Below are 18,892 nucleotides of genomic sequence, written 5' to 3'. Positions count from 1 at the left end.
GGCTCTCACTTTTCATTGGTCCTCAAGGTAAAGAAGTAATAAGAAGATTCAATACTATGTTCAGTTTCGTGTTTCACTTACTTGAAATGAAAATCTGCTGGTTTGTTTAGGTCACTAAAGTTTTCTTCTCAGTTAGCTCTGATACTAGTCATGAATTTCAGGTAAGAGAGACTAGCTGGAACCAAAACATTCACTGCAGACAAACAGACCGATAAACACATCTCTGAAAAAAAGAAGGTTATCATTCAGACAACTATAGTAATTATTGTATATTTCATTAAAAACTATGAAATACTTTTTATGAATGAAATATTACAAGATATTACACAAATAAATCTAAAGTTTCCAGAAACAAGACAGTCTATACAAGAACAGAAATAGGTCATGACATTAAAGAATGTAGTCCTAGACACACAACAGCAGGTACAATTCAGAATAAGTATTCCATTTTAACAAACAAGGTCTGGATGTGGAGCATGTAACTTTGCAATTTGTATTTTTCTCTTAATGCTTTTATTTATTTATTTATTTATTGAAATGGATTGACTGTTAAATGTGAATTGAAACATAACCTCCCAACATTACAAAGTAAGCCAGGGTCAGGTGCTCCTCAGCTGGTTCTAAAAGTTGCTATGCAAATGCTGGTTATCGTAAGAGGAACACTTGACCTAATGGAAGTACATGCAGTGAGACTGAAGATGCAGAGAGAAGAGACATAAACAATACAGTTAAAAATGGTGATTATAATAAGAGCTAGAGTACTGATTAACAGTGGAGAATAGAGATGCAACATGTTATCATGAAATTACAAAACAAACATTCTTGTCTGCTGGGACACTGCTTCTCAGTAATTTGGTGATGGTTGCCTACATCCTCAGCAATTTTAGGAGAATGGGGGAGACTGAACAATGCTTACCAGCCTCTCACACTGTTGAATAAACAAAAAAGAAGTGCTGACCAAAGGCAGCTGGTTCCATCTCAAAGGTATCTAAAAGGCAAGTTGAGGTAGACAGAACAACATATAATTGGGAAGGCCCACAACCATTTCCAATTAAAATACCTCAGGAAAAGAGGTGCTGTACCCCACTACTCTTCTTACCGAATGATATAGGTGGACAATGAAGGAGACGGGTGCATTGCAAGGTAAAAGACTCTTGGAACAGAGGAGACAGGTCAGTGGGGCATCAAAAACTACACACATGCTTTTGGTGGGAGATAAGTGACTACAACATGATGGCAAATACACATGTAATCAGACACACTGTGTGGTTTACTTTGTGCCATCAGGCATCAGACGTGTCTAACTCCTGTAGTCACAATGGACAATGGATACCCCCTAGACTGGAAACAGGTCACAGATATTTATCTATACAGTTTACCAATGGATAAATTCCCTGGAAATCATTAAATTGAAAATGAATTTCTGAAAGCACTCAGTAGTTACCCAGCAGTTAAAGGCTTTGAACAGGAATTACCAGGAAAAGGTACTGGATTCAACAGCCACTGCTGCAGAATTAGTTGGACTAAGTAGTAAAAATAGTCTGTTCTTGCCTTAAAGTCTACTACATATTATTCTCTGTGGTGGTCCTCACTTCTGGCCACATAAACAATATCAGGGGAAATATACTGTTCACACTGCAGGAGGAAGCATAAATCCACTTAGTGTTGTGAGACCCTGTGAAAAAGCACAGAACTTGGGAGCACACATCATGTGCTTGAGGAACAAGGAAGGACTTGGCACTACCTCACATTCAGAGTAGGCAAAAGATGGAGAAAGTGGGGGTGGGGAAGAAAACCAAAATCCTTCCTGTGATATGGCAAATCCTCAGATTAGTAGACATGGGGGCAGGGAATAGTTTAGGCACCAAGCTGACAGAACAGCCCTTCCACCCCCTCAAAAGTCTAATTCTCCATGAGGATACTCAGCTTCAGTTTACATTTGTTATCAGGTCAGCTTTATATGCAGCCTAAACAATAAAATACATGCAGGAGAGGGGGAGGAGGGCAGACTGAATGCATTCTAATTTATCACATAAAGCAGGGACAGACCCATTCTTGTACTATTCCTATCATCATTCACACAGGTAAGAAAGAGGAAAAGGGAGGAAAAACTCCTGAGAGAAAAAAAAAAAAAAAAAAGGAAGAAAAAAAAAAAAAAAGCCTTTTTATTTTGCTAAAGGACCCCAGGGAAGGGCCCCTGATGCAGAGGCCCTGCTTTTACAAATGCTTCCCTTTCCTTACATGGTTCCTTTAATACAAGTAAAAATTCCAAATTCCTCATTTGTTTAGCCTGAAATCCCTTGCACATTTCCCACAAACTACTTCCTTTTCTCTCTTTTTAGCTGGACTCCCTCTCTTTTTAATGAAGAGAAGTTCAGAGAGTTTTTCCCATGAATAGATGGCGGGCACCTGGGAGTTATGAATTTTAAAGTGATCATTTTCTTTCAGCCCTGCCGGACAATGGGGATCTCCTTTTGACTCACTTTCACAGCTTTGAGAGGCTCTCAGATCAGCCACATTCCAATCAGACTGGAGTCAGATCAGAGCCGGGCTGGACTGCATCAAGGTCTCTCGCACAGAAAGACAAGGAGCAGATGGCCAACACTGAGCTCTCCTCCCCTTTTCAGAGCGCAATGGAAGGCAATGTGGGAAAGCGTTCCCCCAGCATTGCCTATTGATTTCTGAATAGGACCACCACATGCCACCAGCCTGTAGGTATGAACCTCTGTTAACAGATGGTGAGATCATTATGAGCAATTAATTCCTTTAATGTATCAGTGGGAACATGTTGGAAAGGGTGATGCAAGCACAGGGTGAATAGTGAACTTCTCATTCCTCAGGGAGAGCTGCAGCTACATCACTGAAGGATGGGAACAGTCTTTCAAGAGTCTCTGTACATACTGAGAACCAGAGTTAGCCATTTGGTCCACAGAAACAAGACATGGTTTTTATTAACTAATCATCCCTCCCTCGTTGATATGTGATTAACAACAGATTTCTTTCTAGGTCATTTTTGGAGAGACAAACAATTCAAAACAATGGGGGAAAAAAAATCCTGAAGTATCAAGAGGATAGGAACACAGGGAATCCGGTCTTAAAGATGATGAGGGAATATTGCTATAAAACTTTTTGTTACATAAAATTTAATTTAAACTGACTATAAATTAATAAGGAAACAGACTATTTTGAACACAGCTATGTGTATATAAATAAATGAGGGGAATTCATAATAGCTCTTAGCACTGAAAATAGAAGCATACAAAATAAGCCCTTAGCAGACTTGTCAGAAAGTTACTACCAAAAGATTTTACACACAAATAATAGATGGTACAATTTAAATATAGATATCAAATTGAAACGCAGAGAAATCCACAGAAATACTGCATATTTACTGCTGTTCATTGTGATCTGAGTGAATTAAAATTCAGTGTGCTAATAACAACTGTAAGACTGGGACATTCCCGCATCATCTGCTTTACATGCATTTATATGACAGGTTCCTTTCTTTTTTTTTTTTTTTCCTCTCCTGTTTTAGAGATGGAAAAACCGAGAGTGCAGTATAGGTGGCTAGTTAGCTCTTGGTCTTAAAAATGACAGCAGAAAGTGAACAGGAAATACAGGCAACTATTCACTTATTCATATTTAAATGACACTTTTTGCTTGTAATTAAGACACTCAAGTCGTGTCTCTGTTCATGAAATTTACATAACTGTACAATAGCTTGCCTAAGTGAACAGCAAATGGTAGTTAACCTTGAAGTGTATTATCTTAATTGAATAAATCTGGCTATAGTTCAATAAATTTAAACAGAAAGATATCTTTAAACTACTAAAATAATTTTTAAAAACACATTTGCTTTTACGTGTTAAGATGGCTTACTGTTTTCCCTTCTTGTTTTTTATTTCTGCTGTAACATTGGTCCTGGTCCCTCCAAAAAAAAAAAAAAAAAAAAAAAAAAAACATTGCAGAACACCCGAGACATTGATACATGTTTGCTGTTTTCTCCTTATTGTTTGCAGTTTGAGTCAGTGTCACATTCTGGAAAGCCTTGATAAGAATATCAGAATATTGAATCAAAATGTGTAACTTGCCTGTTTGAGATAGTCCCTTACCTACTTTCTCTGTCCTTATTGGACTTCTGCTCATCCCCTCCCCCTATGTACCAGCTGAGTATCCCATCACACAGTGAGAAATGTAGGTGGGAGAATATAGATTTTTGCATAGGTTAAATAGGAAAGCCACATTCCACCACTCTCTCATTTAAATCAGATTTACATGGGGTGTAAATCCCCTCAGAATAGAGCCATTCACAAAGGGCTCAGAATGTTCCCCTCACAACACTGATTACATTAAATCAGTAGCAATCATGTTTCTTGGATTATATAGTTACAGCAAGAGAAACTCTGCAGCATATTTATATTTGCATGAAATAAGTTAATGCAAAGCCACCTGTGCCTTTTATCAGTTTACAAGAAAAACAGGAACACAGGTGTTTCAGCAATATAGCTGTGTATATTTACATGAATTTACAAACACTAAAAGTGAACATATTGTTACTAAATTCATCCACACACACACAGTTTGAAGGACAATATTTTGAATTTTGTTTGGGCTGCCTTTGTCTTTAAAAAAAAAAAAAATACAAAAGACTAGTTTCTTGGCCATCAGCAACCACTATAATTTGGGCTTTTCTCCCTCTCACAATGTTCACCATTGTACCTTGTGCAACATGGATTGTACATGCTCAGTTCTAACCCACAGTGCTGGCGAGAAGCATTCACACTGTGAATTACCATTTTTCCCAGCATCTAGTGCTAGTCAAAAGACAGCACAATAATACACTAGAAGTGCCTTTGTCTGTTAAAACATTGTTCTTCATCACTACATGAAAAGCAAATTGTCTTTGTATAGAGGAAGAGTGGCACACAGTAGCTCTGGGAGTAAGAAGGAATTTGTATCACTAGCTGATCACCTCATAGGTATACATGTCAATTTCTTCCTCAGTAGCAGACACTTTGATGTTTTGGATAAATTTTTTGGCCATATCTTTTTTAATTATTAGTCATATTAGAATATGAGTCAAGGAGGATCATTTGTTTTTGTCCTTAGTGAGAACATTCACACTTTGCTATAAAGGTTTGTTGTTTCTTGGTTTGAAGATCTGAGGGAAAGGGAGCATACTAACAAAAGTGTACATCCACCTGGTTCTAAGCTGAACAGAACAGAATACAGGACTGAGCTGGAAAGGATTCCAGAAGGATCATCAATTGCTGCTTGCATGGCTTGATTTGATGCACATCTAAAATGAAAGCAGATCAGAAAACCTCATCCTGTCACTGGGACCAGTTCAGAAAGCACATCATCAAAGGATGAATTATGTAAATCTTTTCTGATCTGTTCTGCTGAGGACTTTGCAAGATGTATGGGAAGAAGTTTTTTTCCCTTTGGGTACAACCTCCAAACCACATAGATCAGAGGACATATGAAATCTCATGTCATCTGCTACCTGGGATCTTACTATGTGTGGCTTACACACATGCCTTCTCCAACAAGCACCCTCCCACAGTTCAAGAAAGTGATTAAATGGAAGGGCAGAGGCCCAGGACACCTTGGCTCATCTCCTCTCCATCAAGGCTCCCCAGATTCAACAATGTTTGTATGGGATAAAGAAACGTGGTCAGTAATTCAACAATTACTCACTCTAGATGAGAATCCACTGATCCTCCCCCCTGCCACAACCCTCCCAGAATGCAGGTAATAAAATACACTCATTTTGCTCCCAACAAAGATTATAATCACAGTTTGCAACAGAGACAGCTGAAATAATTAGCTCCCCCATAGTAAATTGAAGTAACTCTGCCTGTCATGTCACAGCCAAATTTATTCAGTATAGATAAATCATATTTTAGAGGCCTATGAATAGAGAATATCCCTTACAATTCTACACACCCATGGTGCTGGTCTAGCAGTACAAATATAACTCCACTGTATAAGACTGGAGCAGATGTTTAGCAGGGGAAACCCATTGCGCATGTGTCCATGGAGCCTTCATTCCTCGGCATTCAAGTATGGATTTTTAGGGTTTGGATTTTTTTCCAGTTACGTATGCACCTACATGGACAGCTTTCCAAAATTCGTACATATGTAGGAGCTCCCCTTAAAGTCACAACAGCACATGCTGAATTTCAGGCCACTGTTAAGGCAGGCAGTTCTCATACTAACCCAAATCTGACCATTTATGACTCTTTTTTTATTTGTTTTTAGGAAAGCAAAAAAGTACATCTTGGATCTCTTAAAAAATAAATATTTGATATATATATATTAATAGTCTCCAAAAAGTTTAAATTACTTTCCGTTATGGAGAGTTCCTGTTCTTTGTTTATGTGTAGGTTCTTTTTAATTAGCACATCTCTAATAGCACTATTCCATTACATACCTAATACACAATTAGAAATATGGATTACTTTCAGCCAGGGAAAGTGAATGAGTTTGAATCTGAAAGCAGAGAACCACTTTGTATAGATGAGGAGACAATTCAGCAAGCTACAGGGTGTCTGAGCTCTTGATTCAGGAGACAAACCACCTCCATTGCCAAGAGCTAAGCTCTGATTAGGGTACAACACTGCCACAGGATCAAGAAAGGGCACACAGCCACTTCGCAATATAACTGCTCACAGCTCAACTTCTTTTAGAAGTTATGGACACTACCTGACACAACAGATAAAATGCAAAATAAGTTTTACTGCAAGCACACCAGCCCCAATCTACACTTTGATTCGAGTAACCAACCTCAGATTACGCACAGGTCCTTCCAAAAGAACACTTAATTACTGCTTCTACCATTAACTTTAAAAAGAAAATAAATGAGTGAATGAAATTATGCTTCAAGTTCACATTACCTGGGGTTAGGTTGTGTTTTTTGTTGGTGGTGGTGGTGGTGGTGGTTGTGGTGTTTGTTTATTTTTTTCTAATATAGCTTGCAAGATCAGATAGTTAGTCTAACCAGAACATATCAAAAATATACTGTTCAGCTTGAACAGTCACATATAAATCAAGTCATAAAAGTATTCAGCACCAAAATCCTTGGCAACAGAATGATCTGTTGCCTGCATACCACTCACATTAAGTACTTGCAAGCACTCTAAGTTTTCGTTCATTTTTAACAGCATGTAAATATCTTGTCTAGAAACACTAGCCATATCCAGCTCTCAGCAGTTCTGTTCAATTGAAACCAGTCTGTAGAAGATGAGGAGGCAGAGAAATACTAAGAGCAAAAATCAAATTCCTAAACCTCTAAACATAGTGTAGGTGTTTGCAGTTTAACCTTTTCTCCAGAACCAGCTGAAAGACACAGATCATAAACTGTAGGAAAGATGGAACTAAAACCTTGGACATCCAATGTTCAGGAATATTTTCACAGGTATTCTAGATATGTCCATTTCAGAGTTAGGGGCTGAACTGCTGACCCAGAATTCTTGCTCAATTTTCTCTCTCAGAAATACAAATGTGAAACTGGAAAAACAGTCCTTCATATCAGGCTATACAGCTAAGATTCAGTTTGGAAAACCTTAGTAAATTCTCCCTGTTTACCTGTTGACTAAAAAGCATGACCAACACTAAAAGGGCCTAAAAGCAAGCTCTGAAAACTTAAGCACTGCCTGGGATTTTCGCACACTACTTGAGCAAGTCCTTCAGCACAGAAATAACTCCACTCCCAGGTAGGCAGAGAGAAAAGGAAACCAAAAGCCAAATCAGAGCATGCTGCAACCTGCCACCACTTAACAGCAGTAAGAACTCCAAAATATTGTTTCCGTCTCTCCAAGTCTGTCCTGACCAGATGGAAAACAACAAATTTTGTCTTACCTTGCACAAAGAAGCAGCATCCTGCAAGCAGCACACCTGAATGTGCTATCTTCTAAGCTACTTTCTTTCAAGGGAAGTAAAGATGTAAATTTTGTTTTTCTCTTGTGTCACTGTGCATATACACTGTGGGGCTCTTATTTTCCAGTATCTTTGATATTGTCTCTCTGTGCATTTATGTTTGAAATCACCGATTCTTTAAAAAATAAGTAAGGTTGAAACCTGCCCTCTTTACTAAAATTTAAAATATATAAGCATATTTCTCAAAACTGCTTATGGTAGATGTAACAGCCCTGTTAGAGCCAATGACTTGACTCAGACTATTAGTGATCAAAATATAGTTGACTAAGCTGACTTCAGGAAATAGGGAAAAAAGGAAACACACCACAGAAAGCATACATGTGCAAACCTTTCTACTCTAGAATTGCCATTGCTGGTACTGAAACATGTTATAAACACAGAGAGAGGCAAAAATAGCTATGCTACACTTGTAAAGTGCCCTGTGAGCTCAGTGCCTAAGTTTCAATAAGGCATTTTCTTTCATCCCCTCCAAGACAATACAAGTTTAGATTTAGTTAGTAACATCTTCCCTTGACTTGCATGAAACGGTGCCAAACAACTACTTATGATAGAAGGTATACTCTTACAGATGTAGAGTCATAGAGAAAGTTTAAACCAAGGATCTCATTGCATGAGCCTCTTGCAACTTCTGCCTGTTAAGTCTTGGAGAAATCATAGCCTCATTTAAATCAACAAATGGCTTAAGACTAACTTCAGAGTCCAAAATTTCATGCCGAAGTTATAGCTAGATTTTTAAAGAAAGTTGCAAAATCCAGTTCCCTAAGACTGAAGGGCATTTAAATTAGAGCTGCAGATGTATAACTAACAAGTCCTTGGAAGAGAATCTGCCCATTGTCACACTAATTTTATGCCTCAAGCCCAATACAGGTGCAGTACAAAAGGTATAAACCATATTATTATGTGAGGATTAACCTAATAGCTTTGATATTAATAGGAGGTTGACCCTGCTGGAAAACAATGGGTTTGATGAAAGTAGAATTCATCAGAGCTCTTCAGTAAAGTATTGGTCATCTGCCAACAATACTTCAGAAGGAAGCAAGTCTCATCCAATTCTGCTTCAAAGGTAAGAACAGTTAAAATAAAGAAGGAAGAACTTGTCTGACCTCTTCCAATTGTCAGCACTTGTGCACCTTGTTTCCTATTTTAACAAGGACAAAATAATAATAATAACAACAATAATGACAACAGCAACAAAACCTGCAGGAAGGCATCTCTTCGCAAATGCCTGTTTCACAGTGCCAGATCTTCAACCCAGTCTGTGTTGCACCTGCTTGCCAAGAACCCCATCAGAAGCTTTTCATGTGGACAAGGTTCAAAGTAAAGAGGCAAGAAATTTAGGTGTAAGCCCAGCAAAACACTTCTCAACAGAATTAGGAGGTACATGAAACTGAATTGCTGAAGCAACAGTCTGGTTCTCTGTAGGGTAAGATTTTCACAGCACAGATGATGATTCAAGAACCTGCAGTCTTTTGCTTTCTCTGTGTGGTACCCTTGAATTTTTAAGCGCCTACTCTCTGTGTAGGAATATTAGGAGTCCTTTTGATTTCTAAATTCAGTGCAGCCTGCCAGAAAAGACATGCCACATGCTTCGTCAGGTACACAAAATCCTCTACCTCTGCAATAAATTTTTCCAACTGAAAGTGTCAGATAGAAAAGGATTCTTTTATCTTCATTGGCCATATGAGTACCTTTTGCGCATCTGAATTCGTCTAGTGTCAGCTGTTAGCTACTTGCTTATGTTTCACATCATACTTCCATAATCCATTTAATCTGTCATTGCTCAGTGCTGCTGATTAAAGGGCCAGTTCCATCTTCCTTCTCCATACTGTGTCCATTTATTCCCACTGCCTCCATTGCATCAGTACTATAATTTGTGTGAAGAATCAAACTAGAAACCTGAGTAAGCTGAAAACCAAATTATTTCTGGTTTCTGCAGGTTAGGAAATTCATCTGGCAACAAGCTACCTCAGTTTCACCCAGGAAGCACAAATAAGAGAGCTAGCACATGGGAGAGGCAAGAATAAGCAAAACAGCTAGATGACAGGGAGAATGCCCTTTTCAGCAGCCACATTAAATTATGCCATATAAAACAGATCAAGGAGCTATGGCACTAATCTGCTAAATTAATCAGTGCAACACCTCACTTAGGGATGTAGAGAATTCTCTGTTAGCAGAAGACTAGGTCTCCAAAACCATATGCCTAGCTTCTCTCAAAAATACTGACTCACTGAAGAAATATTGGAGTGAAACTATAATTTCCTTTATACAGCAGCAATAGCATTCTATTGGTCTCTTCTGGCTTTAACATATATACAACTTGTGTGATAACAACCTTGTCCTTCTTCCAATACACTAGCATGTTAGAACCCCCTAACAAATTATTTACATTTCTTAGGAAAGAATTTGCACCTTTCATCCATTGTTCTAACCCCTGCCATGAATACCTTAAGGACAGTTAGCTCTCTGCATTTACTAACAGCCCATCGGCCTATTCCTTTCACAGATAAGAAAAAAAAAAAAAAAAAAAAAAGAAATAAAAAAAAAAAAAAAGGAAAAAGGGAAAAAGGAAGAGTATCTACAATCATAACATTGCTCTTACTGTTTCTTGTGCATACAATATCCTAACTGAAACCACCAGGCCAGGCTATTCCACCTCAGAACATGATGAACATTTAACAAAATCAAAAGATTCCCTCAATACACAATGTATGAGGTCTACAGAAACACTGATAGGTCTTGCATACTTGTGCACCCGGTCTGATGGTGAAAAAGGATGTGTGGGCTACTTGATTCCAGAACCATAGAATATTTTCAGTCAAAAAACGTGCTGAAAAGGGCCATTGGAAATCTAAGGGTTTTTGTAGTGAACTTCACCATTCTTCCCATACTGAGTCTGATTAAAATTCCATAGCATACTATCATGAAGAGCTGATTAAGAGGACAAGATTTATTGACATCTTGCCCTTGAAAAGGTAGAAAAATAACCAAGAACAATGAATAGATCTTCTACAGGTTTTCACTGCCTCCTGCTGGCCTCGAAGTCAGTGTTTTTGCAAGCATATGGTGTCAGGGGATCTGCCATTGTATTACTCAGTTTGTCACCAAGAGACATTCTCACAGATAAACCCATATAGAACAAGTCATACTGTGGGCTTCCAGCTCATGCTCTCAGAAGCGAGAAATATGCAACAACTTGCATTGCTGTTGATCTCACCTCCCAGACATACAGCTGGATGATAAAACTGATCTTTGATCTAGCTTCTTTTGGCACATCAGGTTTGAAAGCAAGATAAAGGCAGCAGAGCCACTCCACAGCTCAACACCCATTATCCAGTAGTGTTTCAGGCTTCAAGAACTCCTGTGACTTCTGATCTGGTGCAGCCTTCCAGCTTGACATCCCTTGGCAGCCATGGTCCTTCACTCAACAGGTGACTTGAAGTGTCACTGACTAAGGAACTGGAACAACAGTGATATTATGAACAGCCTGCTCCTAGATGGGCTAATTAGCCTGAGCAAAACATGTTATTAATGCCACTCTATTGCTTGCAATGCGCAAGCTCTCTTTTCTGAAGTTAGACCAGACCTCTCTGCACAACACTGCATTATCCTGCTGTGACATATAACAAAAATCCAGGCAAAACAGATTTTCAGTATACACAACTTATACACTCTCTTATACACAACTCTGTCATACACACACACACACACACACTTACATTTCAGTGGGTGGCCCACAGACACTGTTGCTGCACAAGAAGGTTCAGATTCCTAAATTTCAAAAAAATTCACAGCTGCTGTTTTGCACAGGTCCCCATAATGTTGGTCTTCAATCTTTCTTTGCAAAGTTCTTACATGTTAAATCCTGCTCAAAACCATCCTCTCCAGCAAACCCCAAATGTCAGTTGACTCCCCAAAAACATTTTGTTAGGTTGTGGGCAGAGCAGAAAGTTTTCTTCAAACCATAGGGGTCTATATAAAAATTAAAATAAAAATCAATACAATAACAATCAATAAAATAACAACAACAAAAAAAAAATGTTGATTGGCTTTGCCACCTGTGCATAAATCTTAAGGAGTTCAGCAGGAATCCCTTACAGTTCTTCATAAAACACATTCAGGATTGCACTTCCAGTTTAGATGTTCATGACACCAATGCCATTTGGAGGCTGCTTTTAAGTTATTCACCTCATTTAGATTTAGACCCTGCAACCATTACTTTGACTTTCAAGACACCTCTGAGAACCCCCAAGGAAACTGACAGGGAGAAGATATCTGTTGCTATATTAAGCATTCTAAGAAATGTGGGGTGGTCCCATGAGACATGAGGAAACCTGCAAAAATGACATAGAGGTTCTTCTCCACTGTTCAACTTCCCACCAGCACTCAGTCCTCCAGTCAACTATTTTCTCTTTTGTGCACACAAACACCTTCCATACGATCCAAGAAATGCAAGTCCAGTCTTTGAGTTTCTGAAAAAGTTAGCAAGAGCAGAGAAGGCCTGGTACTTCCCTCTGGGATTCTGTAAGATAAAATACCTAACTTAGAGCATTTCAGCGTTTCTGATAAGTGGGACTCCTACCTTCTACAACCTCGGAGTTCCACCACCCCTCTCCCTATGATGGCAAACCAGGATGTCAGTGAACACATCCATTTGTTTTCTGCAATGAAAATTATAACACAAGTCTATCTGCTAGGCCATTTTTCTTGTCTTGAACATCCTCTTGTTTCTTGTTTTCCAAATCGTGTTTTCTCATGCTGCTATATCAAGCAAAAAATATTCAAGCAATATCAAAAAATATATTTTTTTTTTCCCTTAAAATGGAGAAACAAGCCCTAGAGAAATTCCAACAGGTATGGAAAAACAAGTTTTTCTAAAGCAAAGTTGTTGCCATAGCTGCATTTTGGAGTATATACTTCATTCTTATTGCCACTCATGAATTAGCAGCTTATGAAACAAAACATTACATTCTCATTTCTCAAATTTCCTCATCTGAGGCTGGTGGGGGGAAAAATTAAGGTATGCAAATATTTCATACATAAGCACACATAAACATGTATTTTGATATGTAAGTCTGTTCATTACATGTTTAGTTCTAGCAGTAAAAGTTGACTCCAGTTATTAAAGTGTAAAAAGGATTAACAGGTCTCCCTGTATATAGTACCCCCAATATATCACAGTTGTGTATTACTTCAAAACACTGAATGCAACACATTGCTTTGATTCAGGATGATTGCGTGGAGATACACAAATAGCAAACATATCAAAACGTACTCAAGTCTTGGAGTGCTCACACACTATTATGTATACAAAGAGAAGATGGTAGACTGGAATTTTTGTAGAGAAAAAGGAGCTTCAAATGCTCTGCTTGGCAAAAGCAACTTTGTGACTGTGTTTGCAGGGCTGCTAGTAGCCGTTGATGTTTGATCCTTTTATTTTTAAGCTCTGATATTGTGATAGCTTGGATAATATGGATAATTTGTTCTCAAAACACTGAGCTGGGTTAACTTCTGCACTAATTAAGGTTTCTTACCCCCCCCCCCCCCCCCCCAAGAAATCAATGCAGTCCTTTAAATCTGGTCTTCTATCACATGAGATTTCTCATAAGGTAAATCCTACCATTTATAAAAGTTTAAGCAGAACTCAAACATATCTTTAAGTTCTGTAGCAAGTGCTTGTTCTTTCCAAGAGTATCTTGGCCAACAGGGCTGATAAATAACAGGAACACTTGCACTTCAGACAGGGCATGTATCCTTCCAATGCAAGCTACTTAAACTCAGTAAAGTTGATTTTAGGATCAGAAATTACATACATTGTACCTATTTGTAGATTACAGTGCAGCTCTGATTAGGCAAGGCAGGTCTCAGAGTTGTATCTCTGCTGGTTCCAAGTGTATAGAGGCTTCTTGTAAATCTTAATACCCTGCACAATTTTAAAAAAATATGTAGGAAAAAAAAAACAATTCTCAGAACATTAGACAAAATGTTGAAACTTTGCCACAAAAGACTAATTCATTCAGGCATACTACACAGAAGAAACCATGCAATTTATTTGCAGCACCTCTGTAACAATCTAACTGCAAGCGTATGATCCCCTCTCAACACGAAGGGAAAGGTTTGGAATTAAAAATGGAAGCATGTTCTAGAAGAAAGGGTTATATACAGAATCTTTTCCACCTTGATTCAGGATCTTACCCATAAAGGAAAGATCTTCCCTCACCTCTTATTTATCACAGTCCTGTAGGAACAAGATCCCCTGTGGCATGTGGGCATACTCTCTCTAAAGACGATGAGGAAATAGTCCAGAGAATTTCATTCATCTAGATATCTTTTGCTGTCTAAAAGTCAGGCATCTAATCATCTAATCTAAACTAGACATCTAGGCTGCCTCAACAGAGAGAGAAGCATCTCCAGACAGTGATTCATCTCACCCTAAAATTCATATTTTAGATAGGGGGAGGGGGACCTGCACAGGTACCTGGAGAGTATGATCACTCTCTGGTGACCAGGAAGGGGGCCATCCTGTTGAGCATTCACAAACTTTTAAACAATGGAAGACAGAAGAACTGCCACATCTATAGGGCATCACAGCTCAAGATATTTACTTCTAAGCAAGCTTAAAATTAAGTAGCTGAGGGCCTGCCAACAGCAGTCCTGCTATAACAGAACACCACATACTGGCACTATAAAACCGGCTTTAAGAGCTCGTATCATTGGTACACATTGTGCTCTAGCAATAGCAAGACTGCCTTTTTTTTTTTTTTTGGAGAGATAGTTTAGAATTGTCATCTTGGCCACCATTGTCACTGCCACATCATCTAACAGGCTTACCACAGCCTGAAATTAAAAAACCTTGATCACAGATGTTTGTAAAGCAGCAGAGTTCTGTGGTTATTCGGTTATTTGGCCTTCCCTTTGCAGAAGAACATGAATACAATGGACCACTTCTGTTTGATAAACAAGCCTCTCATCTGCAGGCTAGTCTTCAGAGGCATTAAGAATCTGTACCAACCACAGGAGTTCTCAGGTGTCTTTTGACCATCCAGTTGCAAAGGGTCTTCCTGTTTAAGATGCACTCTTCTGGTCTGTTCATTTTTCCATACCACATTCAGTAGCATGGAACCTGAGCTGATGTTTTTTCCTCCATTGAACTGATCTCATAGAAAATACAATTCCTGTTCTTTATACCATAAACAGCAGTTATAGAACATTTTTGTCTCATACAAAGAAGTATTTGATATACCTACCCATTCAGCAAAAAAAGAGATTATCTCCAAATAATCTTTCTTCCCATCCAGAAACACTGTTACTAAAACTTCTACCAAGGTCTATAATTAGCAAATCCCTGTATCTGCTGAGGGACTCATTACACAAACTCATAAAAACAGATAGCAAACAGAAAGAGTGTTCTTAAGGATATTTAAATAAATCCATCAGCATCATGTAAACTCGACCTCTCAGAAGAAAAGCAATAGAATATGAAGCTTTACACTACAGGTCATGGTTCAAAATTCTCAGAGCTCAATAGCAATTGGTGTTGCCAAATTGAAGCTTTTAATTTCACCCATAGAAGCATACTGATTATACATTCCTGAATTACTCTTTGACAAATATTATAGCTGCTTGATAGTCTGCCTCTTAAAAACAACATAAACACCAAGAATTTCCATCATCTAAGAAGACTTGATGTAACAAAGATGCTGACATCCCCCAGTGAGGAGGACATTGAGTCTGAGATACATCAGAAGTGATCAGCTTTGCAGGTGATATTGTTGAAAAGTTTGTCTTCCAGAACTGTGAAGGTGACATTTTATGAGCACAACATTCAGATTAAACAAAACATGGAAAAAGATGTAGGAAAAAAAAAAAAAAAAAAAAAAAAGGAGAAGAGAAGAAGAATTTTAAAGCATGTAGATAATGTTTCTTAGGCATCCTTGAAGATTAATGGCAGAAGCTGGACCAGTTGTACAGCACACTCAGTACAGGCTTCAAAGATCAGAAAGCCAGAAGTTGCACAACTGGAAGTTAAATTTGATTTATTCAGCAGCATAGGGCTGGGAGGGGCACAGCAGCTTCTCAGTATTTCACAATGGGGACTCTTCTTTATTCATCCTGCCTAATTATATACTGACACTGGGAAATTGCATTATGAGGGCAGTAACTTCTCTAAATAATTGTCACCCAAAGACATTCTGCAATATTTTGTGATGTTTTCCAAAAAAGGGTATTTGAAGATGGGAAGCAGAATTTCATGTCAGAGCAATTGTTTCAAATACAATTGTTTTTTTCAGCTTTGAATTATAAAAGCAATGGCAACACCTGTTGGCCTAACACATCTCAGGTATGTTTCAATTACGTTTTGGATCAGCCACTGGAAAGCTGGCCCTGACACTAACATGGAGATTATGAAAACTGGACAGTTAACAGTGTTTGTCTTTGACTTGGTTGGAGTTAAGAGAATGTTTTCTTTGTGTAAGAAACTAGATAAAAGTTGCATTTTAGGTCTCAAATATTTGTGCCTTGTCTTGCTGCTTAAGCCTGGAGCAGAACTAACCAAGACTCATTACATTGCTGAGAACATTAGAAATGAGTTTCAAGAGGTGATTACATGATGCTCCTGATTTGCTGGTGAAATTGGAAAAGAGCAGGGTGTTTTTTTTGTTTGTTTGTTTGTTTGTTTTTTGGTTTTTTTTTATGTGGGTTTGAGCATCTATCAAAACACAGGACTGGGGAATGGCCACATGTAGCCACCAAGGTCCCAATGTCTATTAGCAATACAGCAATTAAATGAATTAACTAAGAAGTTTCAAGCTTTACATTATAGAGATAGGCTCTAATCGAGCCAAATCTCTTGAGGTTTACCCATCAAGAGATATTCTGATCTTTAGTATGAATGGAGGAATGAACAGGGAGCAAGGAGCTTGAAATCTCAGCTGTATGACTGAAAGACTCTTTTTTCAAATCAGCCCTTAATATTGACTCAGAGAGTCACAGTGAATATGGCTATATCTGGCTGGCAGCCAGACACTAGCAGTGTTCCCCAGGGCTCACTTCTAGGGCCAGTCCTGTTCAACATTTTTATCAATGATCTGGATGCATGACTGGAATGCATCCTCAGCAAGTTTGCCAGTGACACTAAATGGGGAGTTGCTGTTGACTCCCTGGAGGAATGAGAAGTCTTCCAGAGGGATCTAGATAGATTGAAGTACTGGACAAACAGCAATGACATGAAATTCAACAAAGGAAAATGCTGGGTTCTGTGCCTGGGGTCGAGTAATTCTGGACACAGCTACAGACTGGGAGATGGGTGGCTGGAGAGCAGCTCTGCAGAGAGGGACCTGGAGGTGCTGGTCAACAGTAGGCTCAACACAAGCCAGCAGCCAAGGGGCAAATTGCATTTTGGGGTGCATTAAATTCAGCACAATCAGGTGGTCAAAAGAGGTGATTCTCCCACTGTATTTAGCATTGGTGCAGCCTTACCTTGAATACTGTGTGGAGTTCTGGGCTCTACGATATAAAAAGGATGTTAAGGTCCTTGAAAGCACAACAAGGTAAAACATGGTAAAAATGAAGTTGCAAAGGGCATAAGCTAAAACGGAAGAAAATTTTATCCACCTTTATCTGTTAACATTTTTTGTTTCTCAAAAGATAAAAGTGGTTCCACAGATAAGAGAGAGAATTTTCACACCTGCAGAATAAAATTTCATATACATACACCTTTTTGAAGATAACTTACTGATAGTTATTTCAGCCATCACCTTCTCCTTGATTTATTCCCTAGTTTAATTACTGAAAATAGAAAACTTCTGAGTACCCTTCACTAGGGGAATCACACCAAAATGCAGCTGCTTTGTGGTCAGTTTTCCATTTCTATCATCTCTCCAAGCATCTGTGCACAATCTTAGTGATTACGAGTTTTACCATTCATTCCCCAGCAGGAAAAACAGTGCCAGAAATTCTGTTGTGTGTTTTGCTTGACAGAAAATAGAAATCCCCTTGGAAAAACAAAAGGGAAAGAAAGTGGAAAGAAAAGCAGGTATTTGATCGTGTGACATTATTTGTCCTTGTCCAGAAAAATTTCCAAGAGCAAGCAGGTGAAAACAAATCCTGTATAATCCTAACTTTAAGACAGAATAGGAGGATTCAGCTTTGGCCATACACTGTGCTTTGGCATAACTAAAACAAACTGACAGACAATATTTCTGGTGGTATTTTTTGTTTGTTTTTTCTCAGTCTTTAAAATACTTGAACATTAGATTAGAAACCAAACAAAATGTGCTTTTTTATCAGCCAAAGTTTTGGAATTTTTTTATTTCTTTATTTTTGCTCAAAATTTCAATAAAAGAAAACATATTTGGACCATATTGTCTAGTAATGAAACTACCTAGCAATAGATAACAGAAAAATATATTTTTATTCAATTATCTATTTTACTTTTCACAATAGTTTTAAAGAGCTTGCTTTAAAAAAAAAAAAAAATCTTTTATTTCTTGTATTTTGCTAGAGTGCATATTTTCAGAAGTTTCTGCAAAAGGAAAAAAATCAGAGAATATATTGCCATTTGTGAGCTTGCAAGTGCCCTCTACTGCATTCCTAAAGCCAATCAATCACATTCCTTCAATTTAAAAATGCGGTAAGATCCCTATGGTGACAGGCATAGCATACTGAGCTGACTTTTTCTTTATTTCATGCATAAGAACTTCTAATAGAAACTAAAGCTCCCTGTATATAGATCTCTGATGAAGTTCCTCTATCAACGGACATCTTCCAGCTAGCAACAATCAATTTTAGAGTATCTTATAGTGTATTACCTCTAAGTTTTTTGGGTTTTTGTTTGTTCGTTTGCTTGCTTGCTTTTGTTTGTTTGTATGCTTCCTTTCAAACACATGGCATTAATGGAAAAAGAGATTTCAGACCTGTACTACACTTTGCATAATCTATTCTGTCCTCATAG

This window comes from Oxyura jamaicensis, chromosome 2 (genome assembly GCF_011077185.1).
Source record: "Oxyura jamaicensis isolate SHBP4307 breed ruddy duck chromosome 2, BPBGC_Ojam_1.0, whole genome shotgun sequence".
Lineage (NCBI taxonomy): Eukaryota > Metazoa > Chordata > Aves > Anseriformes > Anatidae > Oxyura > Oxyura jamaicensis.
Note: the sequence above shows the minus strand (reverse complement) of the source record.